Source organism: Sciurus carolinensis, chromosome 1 (genome assembly GCF_902686445.1).
Source record: "Sciurus carolinensis chromosome 1, mSciCar1.2, whole genome shotgun sequence".
Lineage (NCBI taxonomy): Eukaryota > Metazoa > Chordata > Mammalia > Rodentia > Sciuridae > Sciurus > Sciurus carolinensis.
In genome coordinates, this window is record NC_062213.1 from 99,833,257 (window position 1) to 99,858,439 (window position 25,183).

Sequence of the window (25,183 nt, forward strand, 5' to 3'; positions counted from 1 at the left end):
TGGGCTGCTGTCCACTTGGGGCCCATCCTGAACTGTCCCCAGACCACTGTAGACTGAACTTGATCAGGACCACCGAGGACTTAGGGCGCTGGTCAGGGGGCCTCGGCACCAGCGTCGCCTCCCCGGGATCCCAAGCCTCCCAGCACTGCGCGCGCACTCCGCCCCACAGCTCTCCCCTTTCGGGAATTTCCTTTCCTGATCCCCTTCGGTAGTGAGAATTCGCCCAGTGATCTGTCCAAATGCAGGAAGCGAATCAGTGCACACAGGGGTCTGGGTTTCCAGGATGGGCCAAGAACCAAGAAAAGAGGGGTATCGCCAGTTTGAAGACCCAAAGAGGGAAGGGAGCTGAGGACCCGTGCAACTTGACAGTTCAAAGCCGGCTGTGCCTGAAGAGATTGCTTAAGGTCGGGGCAGTTGGGAAATAACCCTGGGGTTATTATTCTCTCTGTGGCCTTTAGGGACTGGAGTTGCTGGAGAGCAGACGATGAAGGGCGAAAGCAGGGCTCACAGCAGCATTAAGAAAAGGCGTGCATTGGCCGGGAATCGAACCCGGGTCTCCCGCGTGGGAGGCGAGAATTCTACCATTGAACCACCAATGCCCTCTCTGTGTCTGCTTTCTTCAGCTCCCATGACGCCTAACGTGATACCGTACATTAGCCTAAATCTGAAGCGGGCTCTGGACAATTAGGTGGCGAACCTCTGTAGGAAAACATCAGAAATTCACCCGTTTTCGGACTCTGGTCTTTTATCTGGAGCGAAACCTATGGAAAGTTCATTTCCTCACTTGTTAACGTGCACCCACTGTGCTGCCATCGCCGGAGTCTGATAGGGGGCAGACAGAAGCGAGGGGTGGGAACACAACGTTAAGGGAGTAGCGATACACAAAGGGTCCGCTGTGCTGACTCGCATACGTTTTCTCTTCCAAGAAGCAATTTACCTGCAGCCCTGCCTGACTTAAGTGGACAGGATATGTCCAATTTCTCAGCAAACTATCTGCTATCTACAGGAGAAATGCAGGCCTGAAATAATGTCCATAAGAGCAGCACAAATTACCCCGAAGGGGAAGACTTTTGGGACCCTTTCCACAGATCAGTTCCCGGAACTCAGGGAGATAAGAATAATTCCCTCTGGCCTTAAAATCTGTAAAACTTTATGGCTAAGAGTCCAATTAGAACCTGTCAGCATGGGCCAAAGCGACCTAGAGTTGTTATGGCAGTAGGAAATTGAGCCATCTAATGTCATCCCACTGTCAGTCAAGAGTCAAGAGGTGGACCTGAGCCGGACTCCCTGGATACTTCTCTGGGATCCCCAATAAAACTGGAATGCAGGAGAGGCACACTGTCCCTCTCCTCTCTGAGAGGACCCACTCACTCTCTCCCTCCAGAGTATTCCCCTACTCTTTTCCTATCCCTCCAATAAACTCACGCCTGTCACTCGGAGAGACAAGAATCAGCGTTTGAAGGAGGGGCTTCAGTTACCTCAATTTCCTGGAAGGCCCCAACCCTGCAACGGCGACTGGCAACCTTGAGAGATGGTCCTTTCCCAACATGCCTTCAGAACCCACCTGCACTCTTGGTTGTGTCTCTGGGTTACTCCGCATCTGAGTGACAATGGAACTTCTCTCCTCCCATCTCTCTTCTGCTTCCCTGGAAAGGGCCAAGGATTGGATCTTGCTTTGAAATTCTTATGTCTCACAGAGACTTACACAAAAGCCAACAAATGACCGTTTCCAAGAATTCTGCCCTTCCCCACACCCTCTTTGGCCACCGGAGGAGGCTGGTTCAGGGACGAACAATTCCACTGGAGTGTGCAGCAGTTTAGGATGTTGCTCCTCTTTCTATTTTGAATCGTTTTGGGTCATTTGCCTTTGTCCAATATTCACGCTTTTGTTTACTATTAGTGTGGTACAGAATGGCACTGCGTTATTGTTTGACCTTTTCTGGTCTAATTAACTCCCAAGGCTGGAATTTGCTTTTTATGTTCAAAATGAGTGCAGTAGGTCTATTATAAATGGCAGGTGTGAGTGTTGTGTTGGGGATTCCTGGCCAAGTTAGTCTCATTTCTACCAGCCCATCGTGTGGTTCTGCTTTTTGTTTGTTTTGCGTTCTAAAATGCAAAATCTCTTTACATGTCTTTAAATCTCTTTCTGCCTTTCCTAACTAGTCTGTTCTGCTTCAAGTAATTTTATGTTTTTCTAGAGCAGTTCAAAATTCCATGTCCCTGGTTAGTTAGGAGATTTTCTTGGCTCTTGGGTATGTAGGACAAAGGCAATCCTCCTTAGTTCAGGGCACATTACAGCGGCTCCTCTGAGCAAGGCCCTGTTTGTCTCTCAGTATCTTCTAAAGTGGATCCTACTCCCATTCACTTTACTTCAGGAACACATGCTCTCAAGAGTTTGGTACATGCCTTTAAGAAAAGTAAGATGCCCTGGGGGACAGTTGGAGTTTAACAACATTAAGTGTGAGTTGGTTCTATCAATATCAATTCCATCCTCTTTGTAGCTGAAGAGGTTGGGAAACTAAAAACCATCCTTTGCAGATTCCTTTGCAGATTGAGTTCTGCATAGAAATTGGGGTCTGCTAATGAGATGCACTCCAGAGAGTTGGCAGAAGAGTCGGGGAGATAGCTTTCCTGTCAGTGTTGCCGATGGGAAACAAAGTTTTAGAACCTCGAGAACTGAGAGACACTTAGGATTACTAGTCCCATTCTAGTGTCTTGTCATCTGTTTAGTCAGTAAGAGAGACAATGGCAACAGTTGTACACCTCAGATTTTCAAGAGCATCAAAAACAAGAAGCGTCTGAGGAAGTGTGACAGTCCAGACAAACCTAAGGAGGAGATGTGACAAGCAATGTAATAGGGCATCCCAGATGGAATCCTGGAGTACAATAAGAATACTAGGCAGAACCCAAGGAGATATGCATAAATCATGGACTTTGGTCAGTAGCGATGTCTTTATGCATTACTTGGAACTAACGTATCTTTCTAACGTAAGATGTTAAGGGTAAGGGAAGCTGGGTGTGGAGTATATGGAAATTCTCTGTACTATCTACTCAATCTTTCACAAATCTATATGTGCGTATTAGTAAAAGTTTATGTAAAAAGGGGAAAAACAAGCCAGGCTTGGGGGCCCAGGCCTGTAATCCCAGCAACTCTGGAAGCTGAGGCAGGAGGATAGCAAGTTTGAGCCCAGGCCCTAAGTAAATTAGTGAGACCCTATCTCAAAATTTCAGACATATACAGGTCTGGGGATGTGACTCAGTGGGTTCCATCTCTGGTAACAAACAACTACAACACACAAAAAAAGTGGAAAAACACTTGATTGGGGTCTCTCCAACAAACAGAATTTCTTCACCACAAAAAGGAATAAGAAAGGACGCTGAATATCATCATCCCTCATTCAGGAAATACCATAATATACTCTTACACACCCAACCTGAATGCGTAACATTTAAGAGATAGTGAAACACACATGCTTACAAGAATTTGGGTCTTTTCTCTGAATAGGAAAAGAAAACTCAAAGTATCCTTATTTGCTGAAGACATGATTCTATACATAGAAGACCCAAAAAAACGTCTAGAACTCATAAACAAATTCAGCAAAGTAGCAGGATATAAAATTACCAATCCATAAATCAATTGTGTTCCCATATTGTCCAAATGGCCATACTACCAAAAGTACTCCACAGGTTTAATGCGATTCCTCTTAAAATTCTAATGACGTTTTTTAATAGAAATAGAGAAAGTAGTCATGAAATTCATTTTGGAAAATAAGAGGCCCAGAATAGCCAAAGCAATCCTCAGCAAGAAGAGTGAAGCAGGAGGCATCACCATGCCAGACCTTAAATTATACTACAGAGCTTTAATTTTGTTATTAACAAAACAGCATGGTACTGGCACCAAAACAGACATGGAGCCCAATGGTACAGATAGAAGACACAGAGACAAACACACATAAGTACAGATATCTCCTACTAGACAAAGGCACCATGACGTACATTAGAGAAAAGATAGCCTCTTCAACAAAGGGTGCTGGGGAAACTGGAAATCCATATGTAAGAAAATGAACTTAGACCCCTATCTCTCACCCTGCACAAAGCTCAACTTAAAGTGGATCAAGGACCTGGGTATTAGGACAGAGACCATGCACCTACCAGAAGAAAATGTAGGCCCAAATGTCCATCATGTTGGCTTAGAAACTGAATTCCCCAACAAGACTCCTAAAGCACAGGAAGTAAAATCAAGTATCAATAGAGGGGATCATATCAAACTAAAAAGCTTCTTCACAGCAAAGGAAAATCAAGAATGTGAAGGGAGAGCCTACAACATGGGAGGAAATCTTTACCCCCTGCACCTCAGATAGCGCATTAATCTCCAGGATTTATAAAGAGCTCAAAAACGTAACACAAAGCCCCCCCCCAAATAACCCAACAAATAAATGGACTGTGGAACTGAACAGACTATGGATGGACAACAAATACATGAAAAAGGTTCAACATCTCTAGCAATTAGAGAAATGCAAATGAAACCACACTGAGATTCCATCTGGCTCCAGTCAGAATGGCAATTACCAAGAATACAAATAAAAATAAGTGTTGCTCATACATTGCTGGTGGGAGTGCAAACTGGGACAACCGATCTGGAAAGCAGTATGGAAATTCCTCAGAAAACTTGAAATGGGACCGCCGTTTGACCCAGTTATCCCACTTTTTGGCATATACCCAAAGGACTTAAAGTCAGCAAACTATAGTGATGCTGCTACATCAATGTTCATAGTGGCTGAGTTCACTATAGCTAAGCTATGGAACCAACCTGGGTGCCCTTTGACAGATGAATGGCTGAAGAAAATGTGGTACATACACACAATGGAATATTACTCAGTGGTAAAGAAGAACGACATCATGGCATTTCCTGGTAAAAGCGGAGGCTGTCATGCTGAGTGCAATAAGCCAATCCCAAAAATCCAAACGCTGAATAGTCTCTGATTTGGGGATGCGAACACACAGTGGGGGGTGGGGAAAGAGTAATAAAAGTTCACTGGATTAGTCAAAGTGGAATGAAGGGAAGTGGGGAGGATGGGAATGGGAAAGTAGAATGAATCAGACATAACTTTGCTGTGTTCTTATATGAATACACAATCAGTGTAATTCCACATCACATACAACCTCAACAATGGGAGGTTATATTCCATGAATACATAATATGTCAACATACATTCTACTGTCACGAATATCTAAAAAGACCAAATAAGTACATTAAAAAGCAAAAAATAAAATAAAAAATAAAGAACTTGTATCATTTCTTGTTTGTGAGAACATAAGATAGTACAACCTTCCTGGAAAACTGCTAGCTTCTCATGAAGTTTAAAATACACCTGCCCCATGACCCTGCAATTCTAGGTTTGTGCTCAAAAGAAGTGAATGCACAAGGCCTCAGAGGGGCCCACACGGAAATATTCATAGCCACCTTCTTCTCCAGGGCTGCACCTAGACATAACCAGTCTCCATCCACTTTACTTCATCCACCCATTGTAATAACACTGAAACACCGATACCGATAACCAATGCATGCACAGCACAGCTTTATGCTGCATTTAAAAACAAACGCAGACGACTGGCCAAAAAGAATGGTATTGGACTTTGAGAATTTCAGGAATAAACAAAACTAATCCTGAGGATAGAAATCAGGACGGTGATTCCCTTCAGTGGGGTCCTGGGGATGGACTGAAAACAGACTCCATGGACTTTCTGAGCCGATGGAAATTTTCTGTCACTTGGCCTAAGAGATGGTTCCTTTTTGACTCAAGTCATGGGCCATGCACTGAGGATTGGTGCCATGTAATCTGCGAATTGTACTTCAGTCACTTATTGTCTCCCCTCCCCTCCAAACACACACACACACTCACACACACAAGTTGGTCGGGGAATGTCATTCATTAAGTGTCCATGATACTACACTTATTCGACCTTATTTCAAATGCCTAGTTGGAGTGCCAACTCTCATCTCATCTCATTCCTTACTTGGCCTAAGAAGACCCCACGGATGACTGCAAAAAAGGGGGGCTGATGGCACCATTGCATTGAGAGGTAGCGCCTCACTGGCAGGCTTTTGCACTTGGCTCCCGCAGCTCGGACTTTTCTGTTCACCGAGCCCCAGATACATACCGTGGAGCTTCCTTTCTTTCTCCAGACCGCAGCGAGCTCTGGAGCCACCAGCACGTTGAGTCGTAGGTAAATGGCACAGCGATGCGGAGGTAAGGAGTGCAAGAAAAGGGAGGCTGCATGCGTGCGTACAGCGCCCTGCCGTGACTCGGATTCGAACCGAGGTTGCTGCGGCCACAACGCAGAGTACTAACCACTATACGATCACGGCGAACCACGCGAGTGAGGACAAGCGACTCCCTTTTGCGTTCCTATCATGAACATAGACTGGGGAAGCTGTTCCGCTGCTCTATGTTTACAGCAGCGGATCGTCGGGTTTATCGCTCGTTCACCTTCCCTCTTTCCCCCTCCTTTCTTTTCTTTCGGCCACAGTAACAGGCTTCTCGTCTCTCGGGGATTCCGCCCTGACTGACGCTCAATTCTCGCGGCAGGTCGCCGCGCGGGACGGGCCCCCTCCGCCGCTTTCCCAGCTCCTGGCGGTGGTCTTCGGTCGCCCTTTCGCCGGCTCTCGGCCGCGCGCCCCACCCCGCGCCCCGCCCCAGCCTCCTTGAGCTCCGGGACCTCAACGGCGCGCCAGGTGAGGTGCACTGTGGCCTGACCCGCGTCCGCCCCGACGGGGTGCCTAGAAACTAACCCGAGTAAAGGCTTTTTACAGCGAACTTTGGCCTTTGATAAGACTCTCGGATTTCCGTTCTCAAGGTCCTTTGAAAGACTAACCCCGCGACCCGCAAGGCGGCGCGGTAGGGCGGGCACAGGCTCACTGAGTGCAGGACGGCGGCGCAAGGTACAGGAAGAAGCCTCGACCTCGGAGCCCACCTGGCATCTCCCGGGCGGAGGCCATTCTGCTGCTCTTCAGGCTTCGGAATCCCCCAGGGGTCAGGTTTCCAACGCGACGAAAACCACTATTCACCACTCTGACTTTGCGGCCTTTCTAGGCTTTGGCACTTGCAAGACCCGCGGCGCGAAATCTATGGGAAAACAGGTTAGGCAGGACTGGCGGCCTATAGATTCCGGGCGGAGAGTCCATCCGTGTCTCTGTGGCGCAATCGGTTAGCGCGTTCGGCTGTTAACCGAAAGGTTGGTGGTTCGAGCCCACCCAGGGACGCTGGCGGCTCCTCTTAGCCTCCTTCCCACACTTCAGCAACTGCACATCGATAAATGCAGACCCAAGTGCACACCCTGCCCATCCCGCTGCGGGGCTACCAGGGACCACGCCACCCTGCCTTCATACAATAGCTGCTGGCCTATCAGCATTGCCCCCGCGGAGCTTAGAAATGCAACAGATGGCCACGGGGATATGTGCCTGGCCATCTCATCTTCATTCTGCCTTTTCATAGCTTTGGACCGCTAAGATCAACCCTATGATAGTTTTCTTCCTGTTGTTTTTCATCAGTAACATGAGGTCGACAGTAGTATCCTATCCCCAGGATGGGGTCTGGATTTAGGGGTCATTCTGTCAATAATGTTGCCACCAGTGCCACCATCCACATGATTGTCCTCTTTTTTGTTATTATTTTTAAAGTCTTTCTTTCTCAGTTTCTGCATTATTTACTTAGCCCTTTTCCAAATGCTTTTGAAATTCAGTTGGTTTCAAGACATGATAACAAACAATGCCGTACATCATTCTAGTTCCTCGATTCATTTCCATGGTGCAGAGATATGGATGTGCAATTGCTGCGTTACAGTGTTTTTATAATGCTTCTAATCTGTGTAGAGTTTACAAATTTATCTTCCACAGGAATGGTGAAAAATCATATTCCAAGTTATTTCCAACTCTATCAATTGCCCTTTCTTTGTGAACTTGCCAGCACAGCAGACGTCCTCTTTATCTGCCTATCTATGATTTTCCAATAAGGCAGTGCTTCCATCTTGGCTTAGCTAAGGCCTGGGGTGAGGGCCACATCAGAAGGTCCCAGTGGACATCTCACACAGATATTCTGTTGCATGTTTTGCACAGCTTAACTTCCAAGATATTTTAAAGTCCTCCAATAACTACGATTGTTTTCTGTAGTGACCTAGTCACTCAGGTCAAGAGAAGACTAGCCTCTGTTACAAGCCACCTATGCAAAGGGAGTGTGTTAGCCAGCTCTTCGCTGTTGTGACAAAACACTTGAGAAAATCAGCTTAGAGAAGAAGAGATGTATTTTGGTTCACAGTATCACAGGTTTCAGTCTGTAGTTGCTTGGCCCCATGATTGTGGTCTTGTGGTAAAGGAGAACATCATGGTGGGGAGCTTGTAGCAGAGCCGAGCTACTGACCTCATGATGGGAAGTTCAGAAGGGGCTGGGGGCAGAGGGAGAGAGAGAGAGAGAGAGAGAGAGAGAGAGAGGGAAACAAGGAGGGGGGGAAGGGCTCAGGAATAAAATACATACTTCCTTGTCATATATACTTCCCAGTGACCTACTTCTTCCAACTAGGCCTCACTTCCTACAGTTTCCACCACCTCCCAATAGTCCTTCAATTCTAAACCCAACAATGGATTAATCCACCAGAGCCCTCATGATCCAATCATCCTCCATAAGCCCCACCTCTGGACGTTGGTGCATGGGGGACCAGGCTTTCACCACATGAAACTGGGGGACATTCTAGGTCCAAACTATAGCAAGGAGGAAAATCTAGATGCTTCCAGTCATTCCCCACCCCCGGCCCCCACCTTTCTCACCTGTCCTGTTTTCTTATCAAATCTTGGTTTGTCTTTTGTAGTATTGGAGGAAAACAAACAAATGCCAGTCCTCCCTACAGTGTTCATGGTGAATTAACATTCAGATCACTATCTCTGTTTTATTTCCTGACTGAAACAGCAATGTCCATGTATTAAAAATTAGCCCATCTGATGCACATCATTGGAGTCAGTGGAATCCTGCACCCAACAGGAACCTTGGGCGGACCAGGACTCTTAGACTTATCGGATGGCTTTTCTCAGTCCTTCTTAGTATTTTGCACACTAAATGTGGTTATTGAACAAGTATTTTCTTTATCTGTCCTTCTGGCATCGTTACTGTGTTGCCTTAATGGCATCACTGTGGGTTTTCAGTTTTGATGTTATGATGTGAACTTCAGGGATGATCTCTGTTGGGTGTGGTTGACAGGGATCCATTCTCTGTTTGGTGGTGCATGACATCTAATCTATGCCATGCGTCTGTTTCAATTGGTCATTGTCCTGACATTTGAGGTTGAGAATTTTTTCCCATCTTTTCTTTACAATATGTGGTAAAAAAAAAAAAATCTATTATTTTCCATATCTGCAAAAGTTGAGTACAGTATCTGTAATAAGGATGATCTTAATACACAGTGGTCCTCCTGTTCCATTCAAACTCTTAGCTTTCATAAATCGCTATAGCTAACGTTTGGGGGAGGGGTGTTAGTGCTGGAAGAAAATGAACTATCTAGCATGTGAGGAAGGGGCAGCTTTCTTAGATTGGTATGAACATTTCTGTAGCAGCCCTTTGGGATATATGTGTTCACATTTCAAGGGAAAGAAATGCAAACAAAATTTCTGGGTCATATTAGGACAGTGGTATCTTTAATTTTCTGAGAAACTTCCATATATTAGAAAACGAGTTGTGCTACGTCACAGTTCAACTGACATCATGCAGCAATAGCATAGCCAGTGTGGAAGAGGAAGGGAGACAACCACTGATGAAAGTCAGTTTTTCTGTATTTCACTTCTTCACCTTATCCAAATCTTTCATGGCATCTATTACGGTGGTTGTGGTCACACCAAGTGTCACTACCAGCCTCTCAAGATGTGCAATAGAACCATGCAGGGCTGTTCCAGGGCATCCCAGTCAAGTGTCAGGCTCAGAAATGCCAGGTAAGAAGAGATGCCCATGAAATGACAAGTGTCAAGTGATCCCTCCCTCTCCTGTCACATCTGTGCCTCTCGTGACAGAAACTAACACTAAAGCTATTGCGTGTGCTTCTTTTGCCAAAGAGAAACAAAGCTGGACTTTAGTTGAAGCTGTGAAGACAGATTTTACTGAGTGATCACTGACAGCATAGGACAGAGCTGAGCTCCATTCAGATTTGTGCAGAGGTGACGGGGCATTCTAAAGGGACAGTGACTTGGAGAGAGAGTCGGGAGTACCTGTGAAAAATTACTAGTCAGTGTAACCATCTGACTTATCAGGCCAGCTGTGTCTGGGCCTCCTGGCAATTATTGGGAACTTGGGATTCTGGCCATCCACAGAGACAGGAGGACAGAGGTCTGCTCCCTCCCGATGAATACATTGGAAAAGAATGGCTTAAAGATCCTTGAGAAAAACACTCTGAGACTATAGAAGATGCACACACTGTATGTCACAACAAAACAGAGGAAGGATTTCATTTTCAGTACGAGCTCTGGGAAGGCGCCCCTATTTACAAAACATCAGGTGTTGGCTAGAACAAACTAACTTCTCCTGTCAGGTTGAAGCTTTCTCAGGCAGGTATTCTAAAGGAGGAGGCTCTGGAGTCATCTTAGGAAGGTGGCCTTATGCTGCTGGAAGCTATGCTAGGATTGTTGGGATTTTCTCAGGACAAAGGTTTGTACAGAGTAATTATGTGCTGAGATTTCAGCAATTCTCACTTTCCAACCATCTGTTCCATGGCCAGGGTTTTTACCAGACTCTGTCAGATGGTCATAGCCACAGGCCATCTTGAATGACATTAAGAGGCCAGGCAGATCTGGTGAAACCTGTATGGAAGTATGAAGAACACCATTAGCTGAAGAGTGGACACCATAATAGGTATGTCTTTCCCATATTCAGGGATCTGGACAAAAAGTATTTTGAGACTTTGTCAAAATGGAAAGTCACTTGTGCAACTGGCCAGGAATTCAAACTGACATTAGCAAAGTCTAGAGTTTATTGGTATTTTGAAAAACAAAGCCATGCCAAAACAACAATTCACTGGTAGCAATGATGGGTAGGGCCTGGGGTGAGACTACATGAGGTCAAAATTAACCTCGTGTTCATTGAAACCCCAACATAGTCCTACTGCAAAGAAGAAGACAACATTACAATGAAATGTAGTAACTGTATGTCATAATAGGCAAGACATCATGCTAAACGAATTACTCGGAGTGATTGAGGGTATAGGCCATAGTTAATTTTACATGTCAGCTTGGCTAGAACACAGGGTACTGTGATATCTGGTTAAACACTTCTGAGTGTGTCTCCAAAGGTGTTTCTGGATGAGATTAACATTTGAATCAGTAAACTGAATAAAGCAGATTGCCCTCCCCCATGTCTGTGAGCCTCATTCAGTCAATTGGAAGGCCTGGATTACAGTGAAACAAAACAAAACAAGAAGAAGGAATTCTTTCTTCTTTCTTTAAAATATATCTCTTAGCTGTCGATGGACCTTTATTTAATTTATTTATTTATAGATGGTGCTGAGAATCAAACCCAATGCCTCACACATGCCAGGCAAGCGCTCTACCACTGAGCCACAACCCCAGCCCTTCTTTCTCTCTTCTGGACTGTCTTTGAGCTGAGAAATCAGTTTCTACCTTGGGACTTGAGCTGGGACTGGAACTATAGCATCGGCACTCCTGGATCGGGCTGCAGGTCTAGGATTTCTCAGTGTTCATAATCACGTGTGCCAATGCCTTTCTCTAAGTCGCTCTATACAAATAAAGTTTGAACCACAGGGATTTTGTTTCTCTAAAGAACCCAGACCAATACAATCTTTTAGAACAGTTTTGTTCTCCATGCCTTTGAAAAATGCAGAGGAGAAAAGAAGAAATTATGCACAGTTCTCAAAGAAGAACTGTAAGGGTCAGTGAACATTTTATACTTTTCATTTTTAAAAAGTTGCAAAGCCTGGTTTTATTGAGGCTATCGTCAAGGGTATCAATGTTGCTGGGAAATTTTGATTCCCTTAAAGTTTTCTAAACACAGGAAATCGGGATCAAACAAGGAGATCTATACTTAGACCTCATTTAGTAAATGTGATTTTTTAATGTAGTTCGCATACAATTTTAAGAACACATACAGAGAGATTCCCTTGTAGCTTTTACCCAGTTTCCTCAAATTGTAACTTTTGGTACTATTTACAGATGGTGTTGTTTTTTAAAACATTGCATATAGTATAGTACCAGGACACTGACATTGGTACGAGCAAGAACATTTTCATCATCACAAAAATCCAGCACGAGGCTCTCATCTCTTCAGGACTGCCCCTCCTTTCCTCTTCAACCCCTGGCCACCACTAATCCACTTCCATTCCTATCATTTGTTCTTTTCAACATGATATGCGGATGGAACCCAATATTTAGCCTTTGGGGTAACAGTTTTCACTCAGTGAATTTCTCTGGAGAGTCATCCCGGTGGCTGTGGGTATCAACAGGTTGTTCTTTTTGAATTTAAATGACGGAGTACTATACCATGCTATGGATAAACCCTAATTTGTTTACCCATTCACCCAGGGAAGGTCATCCCTAGTCCCCCCCACCCTCGTGTATTAAGAATAAAGTTGCTATGAACTTTAGTACACAGGTATTTGTGTGAGCACAAGTACTTTTCTCTCTGAGATAAATGCTGGAATGCAGTTGTCCTATGGCTGATGCCTGTTTACATTTGAACAAAGGCCATAAGAATATTTCCAGAGTGACTGTTTGTGTCTGAAAATAAGGCGTCCTCCCAAAGCTTCTGTATCAATGCAGGAATATTTAGACGTAAATTGATTAGACCATGAGAGCTGTAACCTAATCATTCCATTCAAACTACTAGACTGACTGGTCGTAACTGTACGCAGGTGGGGTAAAGCTGGAGGAGGTAGGTCACTGGGAGCATGACCTGGAAGGGTGCATCTTCCCTGTGGTCTCCCACACCACTGTGGTGGAACAGCTTTCTTTCCACCATGATGTTCTGCCTGACCTTTGCTGGTTGTACAGAGCAATGGAGTTGGTCGTCTATGGGACTGAGACCTCTGAAACTGTAGCCCAAAATAAGGTTTTCGTCAGGTATTTTGATCACAGCAACACAAAGCTGACCAAACAGTGGCTGTAATATTTTCCCTTTACACCATTAATATATGGGGGATCTAGGCTTTCTTGAATGCTCCCAGCACTTGATGTTGTCATGCTTTCATTGAGGACATGCTGATAGGTGTGTACTGAGATCTCACTGTGACTTTAATTGTCATTTCCCTGGTGCCTCATGAAGTCAGGACTTTAACCTGTGAATCTGGGTCTGAGGGGAGGGCACAATTCAGCTCACAACCATATGCATTCTGCTGTTCTGGAGGGTTCTAAAATTGTCAATTATTTCCTGCTTACTGATTGTGTGTTGTTGGGTTATTCAATATCCCAGCTGAGTCTGACTAGTTGTTCTGTATATTGTCGAACACACTGAAGTCTCCAAGTGTAATTGTGAAATTGTCTATTTCTCCGAGTGTAATTGTGAAACGGTTCCATCAGTTTTTGATGCATATGTTGGATCGACCCTTTCATCATTGTGTAATGTCCCTGTGGGTCTCTGGTTAGTATCTTTGTTCTGAACTTCCCCTCATCTGATGTTAATGCAGCCAGTTCTGCTTTCCTTTGCTTCATGTCTGCATGGTATATCTCTGTCCATCCACTCTTTCCCACCTGCCTGTATCATTCTATTTGACTTTGGTTTCTTTGTAACCAGCATACACTTGGGTCATACCTCTTTATCCATTCCTCTAATGTCTGTCTTTGAATGGATGTGTTCAGAAAACTTGCATTTAATGCACTTATTGAAATGAGAGGGCTCAAGACTGCAATTTTCTTTTTCTTTTTCTGTTTGTAAAGTTTCATTTGTTTTTTGGGACCCTTTTGTATCTTCTACCTTTCTGGAGGGACTGGATTCTATTTTAGAAGTGCATATTGCAGTATCCATGGTGGTTTTGATATGATCTGTTCGTATAGCTCTTTTGGTTTCTCGAGATGGAAATGTATTTTATAACTATGTCTATATTTCAAAACAGTATACCCGTGTCATTATTTTACCAGTTCGAGTGAGCTACAGAAAACTTACCTGCCTGTTCTATCTGTTTACCCACCCTGTTTATAATGTCGTTCTTTTAAATATTTCCTTTACATAAATTTAGAACCAGTGTATGAATTTCCTTAAACCATCAAACGTAATTTGGAGCACTCAAGAGGAGAAGGAAATATTAATTTGGCTACTGTTTCCTCCCCCCTTCCCTTCTGATAGCTCAAATTTTCTTCTTCTTTTGTTTTTCTTCCCCCCTTTTTTGTTTAGAGAGCACCTAGTGGCCGTTCTTTTATGGTAGAACTGTGTATGCGTGGGAGGCGTGGGACAGATTCCCTTAGCTTTCCTGAATCTGAGAATCTTTTAATTTTCATTCAATTGCCGAAAGGTGCCTGTTGCTGTATAGGAGTGTGGTTTGATCCTTGTTTTCTTTAGCATGTGAAATATCATGCCACTCACTTGTGACTTGGTGGATTCTGATAAGCAGTCTCCTGTCATTGAAGTATTTTTACCTTCTAGGTAACTTGTTATTGTTCTGTTTTCCTTGTCGATTGTTCCTGTGTCTTTAATATTTGAGAAGCTGGATTATCACATACCTTGTCATAGAGTTCTCTGTGTTTAAGTCTTAGTCCCCAGCCGGTTGGAGTGGGGTGGAATCCTGAAGAGGCCTGGTCCAGTGGGAGGTCTTCTGGTCACTGGGGCATGCCCTCAAGGGGATCATGGGACCCCAGTCAAAGCCTCTCTTTTTTGCCTTCCTGCCATGGGATGAGCAGCTTTGCTCTGTAGGTGATGTGGCCATGATGTACTGCCTCCCCAGAGCCCAAAAGCAACAGGGTCAGATAATCAAGGGCTGAAACTTCGAATACTGTGAACCAAAACAGATCTTTCCTCTTTATAAGTTGATCGTCTCAGGTGTTTCGTTACAGTGGCAGACAGTCCCCTGACACCTTGTGTCAAAGTTTTCTGTTTTGCTTGGCTGCACTTTTCCTGATCTTTTGGCTATAGAGAACAGGATTATTTGGGGGCTTTTTTGTTCTGCACCCTTTGACATTCCTGGGGTGCTGATCCCATCACCCCTACATCTGAGATATATACCAGTGAGAAGAAAGCCCTGTGGACATACCATCTGATCTCTTCTGGGTCTGAGGTCCTTGGTGATCTGTTCATGTTGGGTTTTTTTTTGTTTGTTTTGTTTTTCCTCTCCAACTAGCGAGCCTTCTGGGTTTGTTTTATATACAGTGCCCAGTTTTTTTTTTTTTTTTTAGTTGTAGATGGGCACAATACCTTATTTTATTTATTATTTTTATGTGGTGCTGAGAAATCAAACCCCAGTGCCTCTACAGGCTAGGCAAACGCTCTATGCTGAGCCACCACCCAGCCCAGTGCTCAGGTTTTTATTGTCCTTGGCAGGAACAATAGGGAAAAGTTCACCTGTCCCATCTTCCTGCAGGCCATTTCTCTCCCTTTCTTTCCGTACTGCTCTACATAAGTGCTCATCAGAAAGCCCAGTGGTGAGAATGGACTTCATTGTTTGGTCCTTGGTCTTCAGGTTGCGCAAATTGGGTTCTTGTATCCAGAATTGTAGAGTCAGCGATAGACCCAGAAAGGATTTAAACACAGGTGAGGCTTTTATTCAGGAATTCTGTCCCTGCCAGAATCGAGACAGCACTTGGGTGGCCGAGACCTCAGGGTTGACTCCAGCAATGAAAGGGGCAGTGCTGTCCAGGGAGAAGGGAGACAGCACATAGAGGACAGAGACCCCAGACGGACTCAAGCAAAGACTAAAGGGGAGTAGCTTCCGTGGTGGCATCTCTGGGGTAGGCAGGAACTCCGTCTCTGGATGTCAGCACACACGGAGGTGGGATTTGGGTTGCTCATGCTCTCCTCTTCATCAGGCTTCTTTGTGCATCCCATCTCTCATTACCATCCTAAGCCTCCACCTAGGCTTGGAACATTTATTTAGGGTAGAAGTGACTTCAGTGACTCTCCTAGGCACGTGTTTTCCCCTCACCACCTGGAGTTGCACATATCATCCGGGGAAAGTCTCTACTCTTATTAGCTTCAGAATAGCGCAGGTGCTGCTTTGTCTGGCTTCAGCTGGTCTACCTGCTCACCACATAGTCTCAGGAGGCTGAACTGACCTTCCCAGCCTCCCATCTCCTGGTGTGTTCTCTCACGTTCACAGTCTCCAAGATGGATGTACTTTTTAACTCCCAATTTTCTAGTATGGCTCTTAACCCCATGAGACTGAGAGCTGGTGTGGCTGTCCCTCTAGAGGTGTTTTTTCCTTAGACCCAAGGGGTCCTGTTTCTCATGGAGACCCAGTTTGTGTCCCTAAAGGAAAGACATTCAGTCTTTCCCCTTTAAGTGTGATGTCAAAAGTTCTTTTTTTTTTTTTTTTTTTCCAACAGACATTCTTTATAAACTTGAAAAAGTTCCTTTCTCTTCCCATTTGTGGGAGCAGATTTTATCAGGAACAGGTGTTGAATTGTGTCAATGGCATTTTTTTTTTCAAGTGTCGCTGGGGATTGAGTATCAATGGCTTTTTATTCATGGATTTATAGGTTTATGTGGGTTTTCTTCTGAAGACAGTTGTCAAGTTCTTATGGAGAACCAGCCCTGTATCCCTGGAATAAACTCCACATGGTCAATGGTTTATAATTCCTTTTCTACATTGCTGAGTTATATTTGCTAATATAGTGTTAGGATTTTTTATGTCGACATTCATTAGGGATATTTGTCTGTAGTTTCCCTTGTTGTATTTTTCCTTGTCTGGTTTTGGATTCAGGGCCATAATAGCTTCAGAGAAATAGTTGGGAAGTGTTGCCTCCCGCTCCATCTCCCAGAAGAGAGTATACAGAACTGGTGGTAATTCTTCCTAAACATTTGGCAGAATTCTCCAGCGAGACCACCTGGGCCTGGAGATTTCTTTTCCGTTTATTTTAAAAGTCAGAGTCCAGTTTCTTTCATCTTATTGGAGTGGTCCAAATGATCTCTTGTGTATTGTTTGAGATGTGGTAGTTTGTTGTAATGAGCAATTCAGCCAACTCATCTAGGTCGTCATATTTATGAGTACAGAGACTGTTCCAAAGTTTCTCCTTGTTATCTTGTTAGTATTACAAAGTCTGCAGTGACTGGAGTCTCTGTTTTGTTTCTGATTCTCTTAAATGGTGTGGTCTTCTTTTCTTTGTTGAGTTTATTACTCTTTTCAAAATAAGCCAGTTCTGTTTCTTTGGTTTTCTCTATTATTTTTCTCTTTTCCCGGGCATCGATTTCTGCTCTGACATTATTTCCTCCCTTGCGTTTGCTTTGGATATCTTTTGCTCTCCTTTGCGTTGTTTCTTGAGGTGGGGGCTTAGCCTATGGACCTGAGACTTGTTATGGGGCGCAACTTAAGAACAGACGGATCACCACTGAGAAGTCCAAATTTGAGAGTCTTTATTAAGCCAGCCGGCTGACACACAATGTCTCACACAATGCCCCAAAAATGGCTATTGGAGAACAGCCCTGACCATAGTGTTGTAGGGGTTCTCATACCAAAAATCACATCAATCATAAGTGTCTGTTGCTATGATTCAAAATTACAAACTAACATCATGAGATCATCAACAGAGGGGGAAGTGGGTCAAAACGACCCTCACCTAGGTACAAACTAAAGAATGGTTACTAACATCCAAACACTCTCCGTTCACATGGTACATTGTTTAGGAGCAATAGGAATCAAAAGAGAGCAATTTTTCATTACATAAGAATTGTCATTTTGTATTGCTAAACATGTCACGCTAAGTAACTGATGGTGGGTACAGAGGCGGGTGTTCCCATGGGAGAAGCTTATTTCCTATATAACATGGAGTCTCAGAGTCCTATATAAAATGGAGTCTGTTCAGTCATTTCGCTTAGAATCTGGCCTGTAACATTCTCATGGAGTCAGATCCGTCAGCCCATCACAAGACTGTCCAGGTTTTCTAACCTGGGCGCCTAGTGCCTGAAATTCCCTCCCAGCACTGCCTTAGCTCCATCGTATGAGTTTTGAAATGTCATAATTTCATCCGATCTTTAAAAACAGCCAAATACCTTTGCCGTCCGTGGTGTCCAAAACCACCAAGGCACGATTTAGTCGCCGGACTTCAACTGCTCGGAAAGAAGGAGTGACGGTGGCAGGAACTCGAGCGGATGTCCTTTGCCAGGAGGACGAGGAGGAGGCGCTGAGGTGAAAGGGCACGCTGGTAAAGGCTTTCGGAGTGGAGGAGCGGGCGCGGGTGGCGGGCCCTGGGGTGCCGGGTTGGACTGGAAGGCCAAGCGTTTGGCCAGAGCCCAGAGGACTGAGAACGCCCCCCCCCCCCCGCCAGGCCCGCAGCTCTCAGAGGCGCCGTACACATCCCGTGAGGCTGGGGCTCCCCGGGCTCGGCCGCCCAAAAGCCACCGGCTCCTGCAGCTCTGACAGCAGCAGAGTGGGCCCGGGAGCACACGAGGCTTACGTTCGGGAGCTGGAAGCCCTGCAGGAGGAGCTGGATTTCGAAGCCGGAGCGCAGGGCCCCAGGCGCTTGGCTTGGCCAATGGGCTCGGAAGCCCTAAGCCAGGGCTCATCCGGAGCCTATCGTTCTCCTCGCCGGAGCGAACGCGGGTACTTTTTGCCACCAGCACGTTGCTGCCGGTGGAAGAACCTCGAAACGCAGTTGCCTGTGTTATGTTGTGGGCAGCCATACTCGCAAAAGGCAGCGCCTCAGGTTTTCGTGGAAGAATCCTCAAAGGCTTGTTCGCCCTCTCGCCTTACTCCCCAAAGATACCCGGGAGGGAACGTGTTCGTTTCCCCGACCGGTTACTTCATTGTGAAGCAACCGTTAAATAGAAAGCGGAAGGGAGAGGAGGGCAGAGAAGGAAGGGAGAGGTAGGGAAGGAAGCCGGGAAAAGGCAGGCTAAGGCGAAGCGACTAGCTGTCTGTCTGATCTCGGGAGGCGCGGGGAGGGTGCCGCAGCTCCCTGAAACCCCGCCAAGCCTGGAACCCGGACCCACTAGTTTGCTGCGAGTCCGAAGGAGACCAGGGCGCGGAGCAGGCGGACTTGGTGTTAGCTACGGATCCCGAACCCCCGCCCCTCCCCCGCCAAATGTCTCCAAAATGACAGGTGTTGCGTGTGTGAAAACCAAGAACTTGCTTCCCGTGGGGCACGTGTGGTTTCTTCCCACGTCGAGCACAGTTGTGGAACGGCTGGATCTGCGGGACGGGAAAACAAAAAGAAAAACCCCAGGAACTCGAGTCACAAAGACACAAGTCACAAAGTCCTTCGCCAGCGTCACGCTCTACGCATTGAGCGGGTGGGCGATGAAAAGGAGCCCCCTAGGCGGGTGGGTATCAGGAGAGAGCGAGTCCCTGGAGCAGTTCAGACATGCGAAAGCTCGAGGACTGTCGGTGCTCGCCACTCCCTGAGAGCCAAGTAGGCGGATTACTGACAAGGAAACCGAGGTTCCGAAAAGAGAGTATGGGCTTCGCGCTAGGGCCCCGCGGTGAAAGCTGGACCCGAATGGAACGCGGGTCGGTTCCCTTGTGGCTTGGCCTCAGAGTTCCGAGAATCGCCCAGGCTAGGAGAGGTGCGAGCCATGGAGCCGGAGGGCGGTGACTGCAACCGGCTCTGGGTAGTGAGTGAGCAATCGCCCCCGTTCCTACGATTCTAGCCTTCCGGGTGGAGCCAGCCTTCGGTGTGGCAAATTTCTAGGAGGACAGCAACCACAGGAGAAGCAGCACCTGGAGGGCCCGCATGTCCTTCCCTGGTGGTCTAGTGGCTAGGATTCGGCGCTTTCACCGCCGCGGCCCGGGTTCGATTCCCGGTCAGGGAACGCCTTTTGCAACGTCTCGGTCTCCACCACAACGCGCTTCCCCCTTGCCAGCCGCAAGGCCCGCAAGAAAACAGCCTCTTCTCCCACCCGGCCCCCTCGCTTCAGAGGGCTGTGGCCGCCTGCACAGGAGCAGCGACTCCACCACTCTTCCTTCCGCCTTTCACTGTTCTCACCTCAACCCCACCTAACGCATCACTCCCCATCGCTCTTCTGAGAAAGAACAGCGGAAACCAAAATAACTTTGGAACACACCAAGAGGTTGCGAGGATAGGAAAACGGTATGCTCTTCACACACTCTCACCCCTTCACTTTTCCCCACCTTTGCTTCCTCACTCTGTTTCCACCGTTATCCATTCGTCCCACCAGTTGACAGGCACTCCCAGACACCCCAACATCCTTTGGTTGAGGGCTGCCGTCCTTCCCTCAGTTGGGTGTTGCTGTTAGTCTATCCTTTTGGCAGTGCCCCTCAAAGTCGGGTCGTCAGGACCCTTCCTTCGAGACTAGGGGAGGCCCCTCTCGTCCCTCCAGGAGCTGAACACCCAATCGGTTCAGACTGGTGGAGAAGCTTCAGGTGGAGTTTGGTTGGGCCTTCCCCGACAGAAAAGGCCAGGCAGCGCCAGTGCTGCTCTGAATGTGCTTAGCTTGTCTTACCGTCAACAAAGGCTGCCCTCCTGGTTCCTCCTGATTGCTTGGATGCACAGAGGGCTCTTGGGTCAGCTTGAGCTCCAGAACAACCCAGAAGAGGGAAGTCCTGCAGGGAAGCCAGCTGCCCCCACAACCCCGGCCCCACCCCATCCTGCCTGGCTCCCCGGGAGAGCGCTGGTTGGGGGAGTCTTTGCCTAGGTGTGAGATCCCAAATCCCACACCTTCCATCTGCCACCTAAGTCTCTACAAACTGACAGGTATTGGGAGTCAGACAAAAGGTGGTTGGCAGGATGAGGGGCAGCAGGTGGAAAATGGACCAAAGGAGAGGGGAAAATTCTCTGGAGCCCTCCAGAATTCTCTGGATGGTTGCCCTGTGACAGTGGCTCTTAGACTTGTCTTGTGCCTTGACTTGGGCCCTGCTCCAGTTTGAATCCAACCACGCGCATCCTGATCGTGGAGCATCTTCAGTTGTGCCTCTCCCCAGACTTCAATAGGGACTGCACGTCCATTCCAGGATCCCGGTGGAGTCATACCAGGGATGCAATGGACGGGTTATCCCCCCGACCCACGGCCCCTGCATCTTCTCTCCCCTTCCTTTCTTGCCTATTCTCCAGCTCTAACAGATCAGAAAAGTTTTGCTGCAGATTTAATGTGTGTTCTCAGTGCTGGGTACAAAGAAAGAAAGAAAAACTAGTTCGTAATAAGGATAAATCTTGACTACCTTAAACATTTTAAGGAATGTTAATACTTGAGACACAATGGTCTGGAGAATGTTGGTGCTGTGTCCCATTTCTATCAAGATGACTGTTTGGAAGCATCATATCAGTCGAATGATTTTGGCATAAACACTATACTCTATATTACACTATATTACTAGAAAATCTGGCCATCAAAATGTTGGCAGCCTTGCATTTGAGTTCATACAAGTCCTGGGTTTATTTTCTCTTCCAAACTCTAAAGACTTTGAATCTTCCCAAATTTTCTATTCTGGTTTCATTGATCACATTAGCAAATGCTACTTACTATAAAGATTTAAGCTCATAAAAGTTTTTCATTATATGTCAAGTAAATCAAAGCTATACTTTGGGCTGGGGATGTAGCTCAGTGGTAGAGCGCTTCCCCAGCAAGTGTGAAACCCTGGGTTCAATCTCCAGCACTGCCAAAATAAAAAAAGTAAAAACCATATTCATTCAAAATTAATATATTTAAAATGAAGATTAAAACATAATTCTTCCCCTTAGCAGCTTTGGACAAATATTTCTAGGAATCGTGCAATATGTGATCCCAACGTACATTTATGTACTGCATGTTAGCTTGATTGCAGATTTAACATCTATGTCATCTTTTAGTTGTTTGACACTAAATGCTCTTAAGTCATCTATGACCTTGATTGTCTGGAGAATTTCTAATTAAGAGTGAAAAACCAAACAACATTTTCATATACGTCTGCCTCTTCTTTTTATAGATGACAGCATGGCCATCATGTTAATGAGTAATGAGGAAACAGTGGGTCCCTGTAGGGGATATTGGTGAGCATGGTTGTCACTGTCTCCTTCTGAAGTTGGAAAGCTTAAGCAGTGGTCTGCTCTAGGATCTAAGGAGCAGTGAGAGGGAGGTCTGCTGTTTTCTCAAGATGCATGTTTGTTTAAAACAAAAATTCCCTGACTCTTGGTTACCTCCCTCCCTTGGTTTTCTGTGCCTGTGAAGGAATAGAAGTTGGTAACTTTGGTTCAAGTTTGGCACTAGCATGGATGCTTTGAGTACAATGTTAAGTCTAAAACGTGTGTGAAAACATTTCAAAGATCAAGGCGGAAAGTGCATGGGAGGTGGGGCTTCAGTCACCGGTACCTCCTTACCATGTCTACCACCATGGTGCACCATGCCACTTGCTACATCGTGTAGTTTACCTACTGACACCTCCAGTTTTCATCAGAGTGGAATATTCCAATGATCCCTAACTCCCTCCCTCCCCAAAACATTTCTGTTCCTGTCCTAACAGCCCCCTCCTTTCTGACCAATGTCTGTGCCTATCCTTTAAATGACCTGATCCCTTTCTTACAAGACAGCTTGTTACCTCGCCCCCACCAATCCAAGTTCTTGACAGACAAATGAAGTAATCTGCCTCTACCTTTGTGCGTTTGCCTTGAAAACTTGTTCAAAATCTGTGCGGCCCCAGAGCACATTGCAGTCTGTCAGAAATTTGTGTATCCTGAGTTGCCACTCTTACCGGCCCCCATACACGCTTTGTTCCTTAATCAAGTTGCACCTCAGTTTCCCTTAAGTGCCTCCACATACAAAAACTAGTGGCCCTGTGGCCCTTTACAACATTTCTGCAAAATGCAAGATAATGGGGGTGTTTCATCAATTTACCAAAGGAGCTCTTGCAGTCATCGACCATTCACCTGCGTTGTATGATACGTGCATTGACTTATTTTTAATATTTGTTGGTTCAGACAGACTTCACAGCAGAGCCGGGCCTGGGAGTCACCGCTGCCACAGCTAGGGTCTGGGACCCCCTGGCCAACAAACACAGTACATGAGGTCACCCCTAGTTCTGCTACCCATGTGCTTCTGAAAAATAGAGCTAATAAAGCCTACTTATCCAAGGGATTCAGAACCATTCCCAGCCTTGGCTTTATGATCATCTTTTTCTCCCTGGGCAATACCAAAAAGTCAATGGGATAGTAAAGGCCAGTGACAAACAATTCTCTAGAGAGATTCCAAAGCATTTTGGAGATTTCTGGCAAACTGAGGCAAAGTGTGTGGCTTAGGAAGCAGGTCTAAAAGGATCTTCTGTCCCTCAAGTCAAATTTTTTATTATCACATTATCTCAGATATAAACGGATTACTAAAAGTCAATAAGCCAGGTGCAGTGGTGCATGCCTGTAATCCTAGAGGCTGGGGAGGCTGAGGCAAGAGGAATGTAAGTTCAAAAAACAAACAAACAAAAAACCAGAAAAAAAAAAAAAAAAAAAAAAAAAAAAAACAATCAACGAAAACAGGTGGCCAGAGGGAAAAGCAAGATCGGGTGGGGAAGTGATTCCCAGGCATGGCTGAGTGTTGGTCTGCTCATCAGTGCTGCATCTGGATTCCAGGCAGTCAGGTTGGTGTTTGTTCAGCTTTTGGGAGCAGGGAAGTTAGCAAGGGCAGATGAAATTTTCCTCTCCCCACATGCCTACTGCTACTTCCCTGATTTCTATAATCAGGGACATAGATGCCAACCCCTCCGGAAGGAACAGATCAAAAATCCATGAGGGGCCCAAAACTGTCTTCATGGGATTGCTCCCACATCCCTGCATCATGGTCATGATGAAGATCAACCCAGACATTTTTGGGATGTCTCTTGAGTGGATACCAGGAATTAAGCCCAGGGGACCTTTACCACTGAGCTGCATCCCCAGTCCCTTTTATTTTTTAGCCTGAGACTGGGTCTTGCTGTCACTGAGGCTCTTGCTAAGTTGCCAGAGACTGGCCTCGAACTTGCAATACTCCTGCCTCAGATCCTCCAGTCACCGGGGTTACAGGTGTGGGCCACCATGGGAGTTTTCTTAACTCTTTGGAGGACTATCTGGGAAGTTGTCATCTATTTTCATTTTCTGTGGAAAATCCTCATGGCTCTTTGTCTACCTGGGCTCAGCAGGGAAGGCGTTTTTATTTTACTTTTGGAGATGAAATTCGTATACCAAACATTCATCATGTTTTTGAGTATGTTCACGAGGTATGCAACCATCCACACTATCTAGATCCAGAGCATGTTCATCATCCTGGCAAGAAGCCCTTTCCCCTTCCTCCAGCCCCTGGCAACTCCCAATCTACTCTATCTCCATGGATTTCCCTTTTCTGGGCATTTCCTGCGAATGGAATCATCTGATATGTGGCTGCCTTCCTTCACACTGAATAGTGTTTCCATGTTGGAAGGCAGACCACTACCCCATTCTTTTTCACAGCTGAATCATAGACAGTTGTGCAGATATACCACATTTGGCTACCCATTCATCTGTTGAAGGGCATTTGGGTTGTTTCCAAACTTTGACTGTTTTCCAATGGGACTGCTCTGTACAAGTTTTTGTGTGGAGACATTTTCAGTTCTCTTGGTATCTACTTAGGAGTGACTTGCTGAATCATATGGCAACTTGTGGGAAGCCATCCTTATTTAGCAGAATCAGACTAGGTTGAGCCATGGGACACAGAGGCCTGGCTTCTAGGAACTGCTGGGGAAGCATGTGGTGCAGTGTGGGAGTGGGTCCCTGCCTCCTTCTGGAATTTTCCTGCTAAGAGAATGGCTTCCCTAACTCCACCCTATCCTGTCCACCACAGAAAGCTCCTCCCAGTCCTGGCCCCTTTACCTGTGTGTTATACATCAAAGAGAGTTGGGCAAGTTGTTGTTGTAAGAGGCCAGAGCTGGTGTGGCCAGACCCGTCATGCCCCGTCTCATTTAAAAAGAGTGTTGGCTCTTGTGTGTTTATTGAGTAGATAAGTTTTTTGGGTAATAGATAGAAAACTGCCAACATCCTCCTCGGGAGTTAACCCTTTTCTCCTCCATGCTGGATGCGGCAGAGGGGACCCCCACAGCAGCTCTATGTCCACTTTTCTTAAGAACTGCC

The 25,183-nt window shown here is 46.0% G+C and overlaps 4 non-coding genes across 4 annotated transcripts; 2 read left to right on the forward strand and 2 right to left on the reverse strand.

Moving 5' to 3' along the window:
• Window positions 1–528: 528 nt before the first annotated feature.
• On the reverse strand, window positions 529–599 carry Trnag-ccc (transfer RNA glycine (anticodon CCC)). The gene has a single exon. It is a non-coding gene; the product is annotated as a tRNA-Gly (tRNA).
• A 5,699-nt stretch (window positions 600–6,298) lies between these two features.
• Trnah-gug (transfer RNA histidin (anticodon GUG)) lies at window positions 6,299–6,370 on the reverse strand. The gene has a single exon. It is a non-coding gene; the product is annotated as a tRNA-His (tRNA).
• Window positions 6,371–7,190: 820 nt separating this feature from the next.
• On the forward strand, window positions 7,191–7,264 carry Trnan-guu (transfer RNA asparagine (anticodon GUU)). Its single transcript has one exon. It is a non-coding gene; the product is annotated as a tRNA-Asn (tRNA).
• Window positions 7,265–19,862: 12,598 nt separating this feature from the next.
• Window positions 19,863–19,934, forward strand: Trnae-uuc (transfer RNA glutamic acid (anticodon UUC)). Its single transcript has one exon. It is a non-coding gene; the product is annotated as a tRNA-Glu (tRNA).
• The last annotated feature ends 5,249 nt before the right edge of the window (window positions 19,935–25,183 follow it).